The sequence below is a fragment of the Ursus maritimus genome, unplaced genomic scaffold (assembly GCF_017311325.1).
Source record: "Ursus maritimus isolate PB19 unplaced genomic scaffold, ASM1731132v1 scaffold_14, whole genome shotgun sequence".
In the NCBI taxonomy this organism is placed as follows: domain Eukaryota; kingdom Metazoa; phylum Chordata; class Mammalia; order Carnivora; family Ursidae; genus Ursus; species Ursus maritimus.
The window spans coordinates 50,401,852-50,414,989 of NW_024423786.1; the positions used below are offsets into that span (position 1 = coordinate 50,401,852).

Consider the following 13,138-nt stretch of genomic DNA (forward strand, 5'->3'; position numbering starts at 1 on the left):
AGAGACAATAGTCCAGGCTCTTGTGATGGAGGTGCCCATGTCTGGTGGAGTGGGCGGGATGAGCCGCTCAAGTTTGGAGACCTGGGAGGTGACGAGGAACCCACTCTGGGATGTGCTGGGGAAAGAGAAAAGACCAAGACACTGAGATGGGGATGACCTTGACATTTTTGAGGATCGGGAAGAACCCTGTGGCCGAGGGAACAAGAGGTGAGCAATAGAAAGTGAAGTCAGACAGTTGCTGGGGTGAGGTTGGAGGGTCCTCACGGGTGGCACGAGTTTTAGGAGTTCAGTACCTCTCGACTTTCTCTGCCTGCTGAGTCTGAGCCACTTGAAAGAAGCAGGTGGCCGGCAGATAGCGATCAGGAGCGCCCGCCTTTGCGAGGAGTGTTACTTTGATCTGAGCTGGGGAGGATGGTGTGTGTGACTCCACAGGTTCCCCACCTGCCCACCGGCCCAGCCCGCCTGCTCTGGGGTGGGCAGAGCCAGAAGAGAAAACGGCCGAGCTGGGACCCTTGGTTCCTTGCTCCAAGCTCACTTACCAGAGGACCTGGGTGTCTCTCCCATACTTTCCCACTAGCAGGTGGAGCAGAAATTCCCCAGCAGGCCACATGAGCACTACGATTCGAGTACTCTCCCAGTGTGGCCATGGTTAGGGTGTGCTTGTCCCATGCCGTGATCCAACCCGGCAGCTCCAGCCCAGGGCACCTGGGGGACTAGACTGATCAGGCTGGGGTGTTGGGACTGGAGAAGTCTCAGGTCGGGGAAAGAGATCTGTTTAAAGTGTGTCTGGAGACCTGAGGTCTGTTGTGGGGAGCATGATGGAGTCTTATGCTGGGCTCTGCTGGTGGTCCTGGAGTAGGCGGCTGATGCCCCACCTGGAGCAGCTCGAGGAGGAAAAAAGTTTCCTTCCTTTCTTCTTGCTTTTCTTGCAGAAATGGAGCAGCAGGCATGGAATTGGAGGCAGTGGTTAACATGGAAGTGTTTAACGGCCAGCGCTAGCAAGTAGTGATGGGGCGTGGGAGCCCTAATTTGTGGTGTTTGCCCATGTCTGTGGTGTAAGTATCCCATCATGGCTGGTTTCGAGCTACCGACAGTCTAACAACTGGCTTACAAAATCCCTGCAAGTTTAACAATTGGCCCTCCTGAGCTGGCATGAGCTGGCGTCAGCATGCGCCTGGTTGTTGGTGTCTTTCTTCCAGGCTCAACCTACTTTAGTGACCCCTTCCCTGAGCTTAGCTCTGAGGGGCGGTAGGGTTATGGGACATAAGACAGAGCTCTTCCATCCCTGACCGCTGCCTGGGAGCGTGAGGACGCCCTTTGTTATTAAACGCACCTGAGATTTGTATTAATCACGTGTGGTGATAGACATGGCGACAACTGTCTTTGAAAGAAAACTATTACTTACAGTTCCCAAGAACAGGGGGCTCACCATGCCATGCAGAGCCACTATGGGGGAAAACCAGGGTCTGCAGGAGGCAGAAGTAGGGGGAAAGCACGGGCATGAGCCTTTATTATGGTTTTTGCAGGAAGAAATGGGCAAGGCAGGGGAGGCAAGCTGAGCAAATTTAGAATTGGCTAATTTGAGTAATTTTGGTGAGCTCTAGGCTCTAGGCTCTAGAAGTCCCTAGTTGCCTGTTACTTGGCCCTGGGGTGATTTAGGCAGAGGGAATATTGGTTTGCTGTGTAAGACTGAGATCAAGGAGGTAGTTGGATTGGTTGGTTTGCATATGAAAGTGTGCTCAAAGGCACCCCTTAGAGGGGTGGTCCTTACCCAGGTTCACAAGGCTCTAAGGTGTCAAAGCATCACGAAATATAGAAAATAAAAAACATGACTAGTACACCCTCCATTGAAAGTAAAGGATAATCACAATAGCGAACTTTAAGTATCTTTTTTGTGTCAGGTACTATGCTCAGTCCTCATGCATGGACTTCTTCCAGCAGCCCAATGAGCTCTATTAAGGTACAATTCACATAAATAAACAGTGCATATTTAGGTGCATAATTTGATGAGTTCTGACACATGTGTACACTTGTGAAACCATCAAGATAACAAATATTTCCATAACTCCCTAGAGTTTCCTTGTGGCTCCTTTTAACCTCCCTCCATCCCTGTTCCCAGGCAGACGCTGATCTGCTTTCTGCCACTATAGATTATTTTTATTTTCCTAGAATTTTATGTAAGTAGAATCATATATTTTATACTTCGTGTATCTATGTGTGTGTGTGTGTGTGTGTGTGTGTTGGGGGTGTCTTTCTTTCACACACCATAATGATTTTGGGATTCATCCAGGCTGTTGTAGGAGCCAAAACTTTGTTCCCAAGTAGTATTCTGTCGTACGGCTAATATAGCACAATTAGTTACCCATTCATCTTTTGATGGAGATTTGTGTTTAAACATGTTTTTTCTTAAAATAATTTTTTCTGATATTAAAAAATAACATGTTCGTAAAGAATTTTAACATTATAGAAAGTGAGGGACGCCTGGGTGGCTCAGTCGGTTAAGCCGCTGCTGCTGCCTTCGGCTCAGGTCACGATCTCAGGGTCCTGGGATCAAGGAAGTCCTGCATAGGGCTCCTTGCTCAGCGGGGAGTCTGCTTCTCCCTCTCCCTCTGCCCCTCCCCCCGCTTGTGCTCTGTCTGTCTCTTTTATTTATTAAATAAATAAAATCTTATTTAAAAAATTATAGGAAGTGAACCTCTTTCTAATCCCAGGTCCCACAGGAAATCATTGTGAGAAGTTAGACGTATAATCTTCTATAATTTTGTATGCTATTGGGACTTTGGAGAAAAATCAAAGACATTACTTTTTAAAAATTTTTAAAAGTTTATTTACTTTTTAAAGTAATCTCTGGACCCAACATGGGACTGAAATTCATGAGCCAAAGATCAAGAGCTGCGTACTCTTCCAACTGAGCCAGCCACACGCCCTAATCAATGACATCTCTTAATCTCCCTTCTGAATTTGAGACCAATCACGGGAGTTAGAGATGGAAACATCAGCTTCATGAGTAATAAAGCCTGGATTGAAGCATGATGGTTTCACTCCGCATTCCCTGTTGGCCTTATGATGTTTTACTGCTGCATTTGCCAAATGTACTTGGGTGTGGTCCAGCCGGTCAGCCACAAAGCTCCTCTGGATGTTTACTGGATGGCCCCAGCCTGATCAAACTAGCCCTTCCTGGAGTCCCACAGACTCCCAAAGGGAGAGAGAAAGGGTGAGACTTGAAGATGCTCGGTTCTTTCTTCCAAACCTGCTAGTGAGATAAAGGGTACGGGTGTGTATGTGCAGAGGTCACTTCAGCTGACGTTTGCCCTCCTTGGACATGGAAAGTCAGAGGAATGATGTTTTCTCCCTAATGGATTAAAATAGATGCATACCCGTTTTGTGTCAGTCTCGGCCTGTAATAGAGTTGCTATTGGCTAGGAATGCCTGGGGCACTCATCTGGGCCCCTACTATTGGCAGTGAGCCCCCACAGACATTGCCGGTACTGGAGCCAACGTTGTGGCTGGACCCCCCTTGTGGTTCTTATTATGATTGCAAGCCACACCTCAGCAGCAACTATCAGGTAACTCTGAAAACTAAGATTTATTACTCACAAGTGCTGGAGGTACATGGCATACCCAAGATTGCCAGGAAAGAAAGAGAGCGCACGCGAGAGAGATCGCACAGTCCTGGGGTTCTGTCTTTATTGGTGGTTCAGGATGGGGTGGAGAGCCTAGGGTTTTGTGGATTCACACTTTATTGGCGAATTTTGTTAACCTTAAAAATGAAAGTTATTTTACCAGCAAAAAAAAAAAAAGGGTTTATTCAGGAATAGCAGAGAATTACAATTCAGGACATGCAGGTTGTGGCAAAACCATAGGCAAGTCTGGAGAAAAAAGGAGAAGAATGCTCTTTTATAGGGGAAAGAGGGGATTTGTGTAGGGTTATTATAAGCAAAAAAGTCCGTTGGAGTAAATTGGGAGTTTGAAGTATAGTGGCTTCTCATTGGCTGAGCTGTGACTGTCTCCCATTGGCTGAGCTGTTGCTGAGCTAGGAGTAAATCTTTCCTCCAATCACTGGCGTAGTAAATGCTCAAGCTTCTTCATGTTGAGGATACAATGTATGTCTCTATCTGTTCCTTCCGAAAAGGGCTGCAAGAAGTGGTATGGTACCCCTTCTGGCCTTCTGACTCCATTTTATATTATTCTATTTTATTAAGTAGGCTCCACACCCAGCATGGAGCCCAACACCGGGCTTGAACTTAGGACCCTGAGATCAAGACCTGATCTGAAATCAAGAGTTGGATGTTTAACCCAGTGAGCCACCTAGGTGCCCCACCCCTGACTTCATTTTAAATGAGATGTCTTTTATTAAGGTTCATAAAATGGATGCCTCTTCTATCAAAAGCTTAATATCAGGCACTTACACTGTACCTCCTTAAACAGATGTTCCCTGGGCTTCACTTACTCCTCCCTATAAAAGAAGAGACTTTTTCTAACTAACTTTTAAGATACTTATAGATCTTATGGTTGCAGTGTTCTTATTTCAAAAGGCCTTTCCTCTTTTGAAATAATCCTTTTGAATGAAGTCTTTCTCTACTAACGTCCAGAATTATTTTTGACAATGATAAACAAAAATCCTTTGGGTCATTTTTGACACCTTACCTTAAAACTACACAAATCCATCAGCAGATAGCCATCAGCTCTGCCTTAATTTTAGCATCAGAGCTGGTCCTACTCCTTCCGTTCCTCCCGGCCACCTTCGTCCAGCTATCTCCATTTGTCATTGGGATCATAGCCTTAACTTTCTCATTGTCCTGCCTGATTCTGTCTTTGCCTCCCTAGAGTCACACAGCAGACAAAGAGAACTTTAACATAAAATAAAATAAAAATATACATCAGATAATGTTGCTCCTATAGCTCAAAACCCTTCAGGGGCTCCCCCATTGCACTCAAGGTAAAACCCACAATTTTAAAAAAAGATTTTACTTATTTGACAGAGAGAAAGAGAGCGCGCATGAGAATGAGCGGAAGCAGGTGGGAAGGGCAGAGGGAGAGGGAGAAGCAGAGTCCCCGCTTAGCAGGGAGCCCAATGTAGGGCTCGATCCCAGCACCCTGGGCTCATGACCTGCACCAAAGGCAGATGCTTCGCCAACTGAGCCACCCAGGTGTTCCAAACCCTGCAATTCTTACAGTTGCCCAGGTGGCCTCGTATGATATGATTCCATTACTTATCTGACTTCACTCCCAGCTAGTCTCCATCCTGCCGAACTCACTTCAGACATTTTAGACACTGGACTTCAGCTGTTGTTTAGAAGTCAAACTTCTCCTACTTCGGGGCCTTTGCATTGTTCCCCCAGAAATTCATAGTCATTCCCTAAATTCCTTCAACCAGATTGCTGGGGCTGAAGTGGAAATCCTGTGTGTACATGATTCTGGGCCTTAGTTTTCTCAACTGTCAAACTGTTGTTCCTCCTTACCTCAAACACGAGGCAGATGTTATAACCAAAGGGATAGTGGGAAGGGAAAACGCTTTTTAAAGTGAGAACGGTTGACCTTAAAAACAAAACGGGTGGTGATTTTTCCAGTAAAAGATGGGGTCATTTAGGAATAGAAAAAATTGCAAGCCCGGGCCCAAGCAAACTATGGCAAAACCATAGATAATTTCCACCAACAAAGGAGGGTAGCTTTTTTTTTAAAAAGGAGAAAGGGGGCGTTCGGAGGGCCTATTATAAACTGAAAGTCCATTGGAATAGACTGGGAGTTTGAAGTGTAGTGGCTTCTCATTGGCTGAGCTGTTGCTGGGGGAAGAAGAAATCTTCCTGCCTCCTGTGAGGATAGTAACTTAGTGTCCACTTGGTCTCTCTCTTCCAGGTGGGTCTGCACTTGACAACTAGTGCTGCGCGTGAAAGCTCTCCCTGCCGGTCTCCCGACTCCGTTCTAAATGAGGTTTCCTTTTATTCATTTTCACAGAACTTTCCAACGGGGAAGTACAGTTTTCCGGTTGGTTTCAAGAGCCCCTGCTGGAGACAGAGTGTATGTAATACCCTTAATCCCCAGCAGATGGCAGCACGTCACAAAATTTGTCATGCAGATTATTTTACTCTCACAGTACAGGAATTATGAGAAGTTGCTAATATTTGTATACCTCTTCGCCCTTCATAAATAGGAAAATGGAAGGAAAGTATATTTGTTGGGCATCTACTGTATTGGCTGGATACTCCAATGTATATCTGTTAGTTAAATCAGAGCATGTCCCTCATCTTTCAGAATTCTCCAATAACAATCAAATGGCAAATGAAACAAAAAGTTAAACGTACGTATATATAGTGTCTAGGAGTAAACCTAACTGAAAGATACGACCCATTGAAGAAGAAAATTATAAAGTTTAAGGGCCTAAGGAAGGAACAGGATGAACGGAAGTGTGATCCACTTTGTGGACTGACGGGTACCTTTGTAAACCTGGTGTTCTGTCACGTAGGGTCTCGGAAGGGCAGAGAGAAGGAGCAAAAAAAGCTTTACTGGGAATCTTGAGGACCGGCCAATTGGAAGTGAAGCTCCACCGGAGCACTGCCTCACACCTGGTCGCCGCCCGGGCTCCGCCCCCTGAGCCTGGGCGCCACCTTAGCCCTGCCTACGATGCCCTTCACTTACTCTTAGTCCCGCCTTCTAGGATTGGTCTTCGCCCCCCCCCCGCGCCACGCCCCCAGGAATTGTCTCCAGCTAGGCCACGCCTCCAGAGGCTGTTCCTGCCTCTAGCTCCGCCCGCTCACCCTGGTACTCTTCCCTGGGCTTCTTCGGGCTCCTCCCTCTTCCCTTTCCACCCCGCCCGAGCCCTGGAGCCCCGCCCCTTCCCCCGCTCGCAAAACCGGAGGCGGAAGTGTCGGTCAGCTGGGTGCCTGGAGGCGGCTGTATCGCTTCCCGGCGCGCCCTGCTGTGGTGTCACCTGGGTAGGTCTGGCGGGAAGGATCTCAGGCCAAAGGGCGGGTCCGGTCTGGTCCGTGCGGCGCGATTTGCAAGAGCCTTGCGGGTCCACGGCTTTTCCCGACCTACGGGGCTGAGCGTTGCTCGGTTGTATTGGGAGTACTGTGTCCAGATGATTCTGGACCTCAGTGTTCTCATCTGTTCCTCCTTCGCCCCCTTCTCCCGAGCACTAGGCTGATGTTGTAACCCGAAAGTGTAGAGGGGCAGGAACGTGCTCTTATGTTTTAAATGAGAACTTTTCAGGGGAGCCTGGGTGGCACAGCAGTTGGGCGTCTGCCTTCGGCTCAGGGCGTGATCCCGGCGTTCCAGGATCCACCCCACATCAGGCTCCTCCGCTGTGAGCCTGCTTCTTCCTCTCCCACTCCCCCTGCTTGTGTTCCCTCTCTCGCTGGCTGTCTCTATCTCTGTCGAATAAATAAATAAAATATTAAAAAAAAAAAAAGAACTTTTCAAAGGACATGAGCACGGATGATCTTAAACATGCTGGGTGAAAGTATACATATTATATGATTCCGTTTAGGTGGAGTTCTGAGAAAAACAGTCATCTGTAGAGCAAAACTTAAGAACTGTGGTTGTGCAGAAGTTTTGGGTGGAAACTGACTAGGAAAGGGACATGAACTTCCTTTTTTTTTTTTTTGAAGATTTTTTAAAATTTATTTGACAGAGAGAGACACAGCAGAGAGAGGAAACACAAGCAGGGGGAGTGGGAAATGGGGAAGCCGGCTTCCCGTGGAGCAGAAAGCCGGATGTGGGGCTCTATCCCAGGACCCTGGGATCCTGACCTGAGCCAAAGGAAGAAGCTTAATGACTGAGCCACCCAGGTGCCCCGAGACATGAACTTCTTCAAGTGAGGATAATTATAGCTTGATAGAGATTTGGATTACACAGATGCATTTATCAAAACTCAACTAATGCACACTTTAAAGTTAATTTCATCTTGCATAAATTTTTCCTCAAAAGAAAGCATTGTATGCAAATATTAAACTGTAGTGGATTATATATATATATATATATATATATATATATATATATATATATATATATATATATATATATTGAAAAATATGGGAAGATGTGTACTGATGTCACAAGTTACTTCAAAAAACATGTAAAAAAGACGGGTAGATGGAAGGATAGATAAATATGTGATAATGCAATATAGAAAAATGCTAATGGTAGAATCTAGATGGTGCTTATAAGGGTAACTATAAAATTCTTACAAATATGCTATATTTTTGAAAATGTGGATATTGAAATGTTAGGGGGAAATCTCATACATTTGGAGGATATGCTGTTTATGGAAATCTTGTTTAAGATGCAAATACAGGGGTGCCTGGGTGGCTCAGTCAGTAAAGCATCTGCCTTCAGCTCTGGTCATGATCCCAGGGTCCTGGGATTGAGCCCCGCATTGGGCTCCCTGCTCAGCAGGGAGCCTGCTTCTCCCTCTCCCTTTGCTGCTCCCCCTGCTTGTGCTCTCTCGCTCTCTGTCAAATAAATAAATAATCTTTAAAAATAAAGATGTAGGGCACCTGGGTGGCTCTGTTGGTCAAGCGACTGCCTTCAGTTCAGGTCATGATCCTGGAGTCCCAGGATTGAGTCCCACATCGGGCTCCCCGTTCAGCAGGGAGTCTGCTTCTCCCTCTGACCCTCCCCATTCTCTGACTCTCTCTTTCACATTCTCTCACTCTCAAATAAATAAATAATATCTTAAAAACAAAACAAAACAAAGAGATATAAATACAAAAGGAGGGGTGCCCAGGTGGCCCAGTCAGTTAAGCTGTTGACTCCTGGTTTGGCTCAGATCATGATCTCAGGGTTGTGAGATTGAGCCCACTGTTGGCTCTGCGCTGGGCATGGAGCCTGCTTAAGATTCTCTCTCTCCCTCTCCCTCCACCCCTCCTTCCCTTGCATGCACTCTCTCTCTATCCATCTCCCTCAAAAAAAGATGTAAATACAAAAAATATCTGACTACATCAAAATTTAATACAGAATTGAAAGATAGGAAGCAAAGCAGGAGAAGGCATATGTGATATACAACTTACTCCTATGTATCAATGACAAAAAGGCAAGCAATTCAATAGAGAATTGGCATGGAAATAGGCAATTTAAAGATAAGGGAAGAACAGTAACCACATTAAAGACAGAACCATTGGAATACACTAAAGAGCTCTATCGAAAAGACACCATGGGGTGCCTGGGTGGCTCATTCAGTTAGCTAAAATTAAGTCTTCTTACAACTTGCAGTCCACTGATGAATCCACGATCCCAGGTAAGCAGCTGCCTTCAGCTCATCTCATGATCTCGGGGTCCTGGTATTGAGCCCGCACAGGGCTGTCTGCTTAGTGGGGAGTCTGCTACTTCCTCTCACTCTCCCTCTGTGCTCTCTCTCAAATAAATAAATAAAATTTTAAAAAAGAAAGAATTCTTGAGATGTTTTTGGTACAGAAAGGTGCTTTTATTATAGCATGGGGACCTATGGTCAGAAAGAGCCACACTGGGATCATGAGGAGTAACTGATTATATACTTTTTAGTTAGTGGGGGTTAGGGATAATGTAAATCTCTAAGGAATTTGTGCATGTCAAAAGCAAGGTCTCCAGGACTTTGGAGGGCTAGCTATTGAGATAAGGTTGCTTTTAGTCTTTAATGAAACATCAACAGTAAAGTAGCCACGAGATCCTCGAGGAATGTCACATTCCACATATCTTGGGGATTTATCAATGGACTGCAAGTTGTAAGGAGACTTAATTTTAGCTACATTTCTCTTGCCTTTGTTCTCATCAAATAGTACAGCTAAAGGAAATTAAGTTTGCCAATTAAGTAGCTAAACCTGATGGAGTTTAGAAGTAGATCCTTATCCCACAGTTGAGTCTCTGATGAAGACTCAGCCCTGGATAACCTGACCTCAGCCTTGTGAAACCCTAAAACAGAGAACCCAGCTAAATCATAGAAACAGATAATGTGTGTTGTAAGCCACAAAGTTTATGGTAATTTGTTAAACAGCATGGATATAATTCATTTGGAAAACAGACCTATTATGGTGGAAGATATGTACACCCAAGGACCCTGTAATTCCGCCCTTTGGAATGTATACATCAGGAATGCTTGCACACGGGCACCAAGAAATATGTACTAGTACAAGAATATTCAGATAAGCATTATTTGAAATAGCCCCAAACTAGAAACGATTTAAAGTGCATCATCACTAAAATGGGAAGTAGACTGTGCTGTATTCATACAATGTAATAACGTAATACTACGGATTATCATGAGTGAACAGAAGTATACACAATAATATGCACGAATCTCACAAAACATTTTTAAAATCCTGTATGATTTCATTTCTTTAAGTAAAAAAATGTAAAATTAAACTGTAGTAATCAGGAATGAATACTTAAGTGGTGTAAGTATAAGGAAAGGCAAAGAAGTGATAACCATAAAACCCAGGATATTGCTCCCTTTTAAGTGGGGAGCCAGGAGTTTGTGATTGAGAAAGGGTACAGGGGTTGTATGTGCGTGTGTGGTTTCATTTTGAAAGTTGTTTAAAATTTAAACTATGGGGGGGAGGAGAAGAGAGAGTCAGGGCAGAGGTAGGACAGGGAGGCAGCCAGGCCATGGAGTGAAGAAATAGGACTCTCGTCCGGGTGGGGTAAGCAGGTAGCAGCTCCAAGAATGAGTGTGTATGTACAGCGGCACACACATATCCGTACACATACACACCACATACACACTGTACTCTACCTACACACCAACACACACACACAAACACATATATACCACCATGCTTTGGCACACACACCAAAGATACACATATTTGCACACATATACCACCACACCATGTCATCATCCCTGCACACCAGACACACACACCACATATACACCGCCCACCCACCCCCACACCACACACACATCATACACACAGCACACCACACACACAACAGTCACTGCCAGATCCAGAGATCTCACGGGGATCCCACGCAACATCAGATCTTTCCTTTGCTGTCACCCTTGTCTATTTGCTGGCATCATGTTGAACCCTGAAGGGGGCCAATGAGGGAAGCCTGGTTCTAGCTACTGATGCATAAGAAAGGAGTTCTCAGCATGGTGCCAGGTACAATAGTTGGTGCTCTATGGATAAATCTGGAATGGCTTTCACCTTGGGGTATTAGGAAGGGCTATATTTAGCTGTGTGTGCTGACCTCCTATGTGATTTAACCCAGGGCTCCCCTAAAGAGTGGCCCCCACTGGGGGCCCCTGGGTGGCTCAGTCAGTTAAGCGCCCAACACTTGATATCAGCTCAGGTCTTGATCTCAGGGTCATGAGTTCAAGCCCTGTGTTGGCATCCAAGCCCTACTTAAAAAACAAAACAAAAACACACAAAAAAAATAAAACAAAAATGGGGCTCCCGGATGGCTCAGTTGGTTAAGTGTCTGCCTTCGGCTCAGGTCATGATTCCAGGGTCCTAGGATCAAGCCCTGTATTGGGCTCCCAGCTTGCAGGGATAGAGAATTTAAAATCTTGGGGCACCTGGCTGGCTCAGTCAGTGGAGTGTGTGACTCTTGACCTTGGGGTTGTAAATTCAAGCTCCAGGTTGGGTGCAGAGATTACTTAAAAACAGAATCTTTAGGGGTGCCTGGGTGGCTCAGTTGGTTAAGTGTTCAACTCTTGGTTTCGGCTCAGATCATGATCTCGGGGTTGTAAGATCGAGCCTGGGTTGGGCTCCATACTGGGCATGGAGCCTGCTTAAGATTCTGTCTCTCCTTCTCTAAAAACACAAATAAAAATAAAATTTTAACAATAAATAAAAATTTTTAAAAATAAAATTTAAACTATATATTTGCTTCCTGTTGTGAAAATTAATAAAGGGAAACCTCACTAAAATGGAGTCGGGAGGCCAGAAGGGATAGGTCTCATGCTGTGCCACTTCATGTTAACCACAGGAAGAACTGTCAACTACAGTCCCCCAACAGGAAGAGATGTACATTGCATCTCCTACAAGAAATTGACTTCCCAAGCAACTTAGCCAATGAGAAACTCATTACTCTCAACTCTTATTTTGTCCAATTGACTTTCATTCAAAACAACTCCTCCCAACTTATTCCTTCTTTTCCATGAATAACATTCCTCTCCTTTGCTGGACTAGCGAATGGTTTTGCCATAGTTTGCTTGTCCCAGATTGTAATTCTTGGCTATTCCTCAATAAACCTATTTTTGCTGGTAAAATAACTTTTATTTTTAAGGTCGACACTTTATTGTGCTTATTTTTTTGAAATGGTTTAAGAAGAAATGATTGAATGAATCTCCACAGGTTTGTAAATATACTAGAAATATTCCAATGTGGCATTGACAACTGTCCTCCTCCCCAGTAGAAATAAAAGTTCTGTGAAGGTGACTCAAGTTAATAAATGAAAGGAAAAGCATTAGTAAGGGAAATGATGGTAACCACATAAAACTAAAACCAGCAAACGAAATATAAAAAGATCTAAGCATGTTCATACCTAAGGAGAATCTACACATCCTTTACTATTTGTCATATAAAAACAGAAAGGTTTAAAAAATTGAAGTCAACAGTCCCAAGATTAATACACAAATGTAAGACAAGTTCAAAGATAATACCAAACAACTGAGAAAGGGCAAGAAAGTTTTTTTAAGAATAGTGAGGAGGTATGTATCCGTTATCACTGCTGCATAACGAATCACCTCCAAGCTTTGTACATCCTTGAAGCCCGCTGCAAGAACTCAGAGATGAGCATTTTTTTGAGCGGGAGCTGCCAGGCGGGTCAGGGGCGGGCGCAAGGCTCCGCCCAACAGACTCTGGACCGTTCTAGTTCCGCCCACCGCCCCATCCTCCCTCCTGGCTCTGGCCCAGGGTCCCCGGAGTGGAGCCGGAGGGGCATGGGCCCAGCTGCAGTGCCTTTGGCCGGTCACTAGGACTTCTCCGGGAGGCCAGAGGACGCGACAACCGCCCCTCCCGCTGCCTCAGCGCTTCTAGGCCCCGCGGGAGCCTTCTGCTTTCCAAGCCCCGAGACCGGAATAGGGTGCGCGTCCCCCGAGCGGCCGCCATCTTTCCTCTAACGGTACCACGGTTTTTCTGGTTGTTTCCAGCACAGAAGAGTGGCTGCAGGTGCGAGATCCCGCCGGGAGCTGGGAGAAGGGGCGGGGGGGGGGGGGGGG

At 45.4% G+C, this 13,138-nt stretch overlaps 1 protein-coding gene across 2 annotated transcripts in view; it reads left to right on the top strand.

Annotated features, from left to right (window-relative positions):
- The first annotated feature begins 12,101 nt into the window (after window positions 1–12,101).
- Window positions 12,102–13,138, top strand: part of LOC103676346 (zinc finger protein 891) — a 31,572-nt gene continuing 30,535 nt past the window's right edge. Inside the window, exon 1 of one of the 2 annotated variants that reach the window (XM_040629392.1) lies at window positions 12,102–13,088. The gene's annotated coding sequence lies outside the window, so the exon portion shown is untranslated. The remainder of the gene's footprint in view (window positions 13,089–13,138) is intronic. The other variant, XR_005834637.1, reaches the window with a different exon arrangement.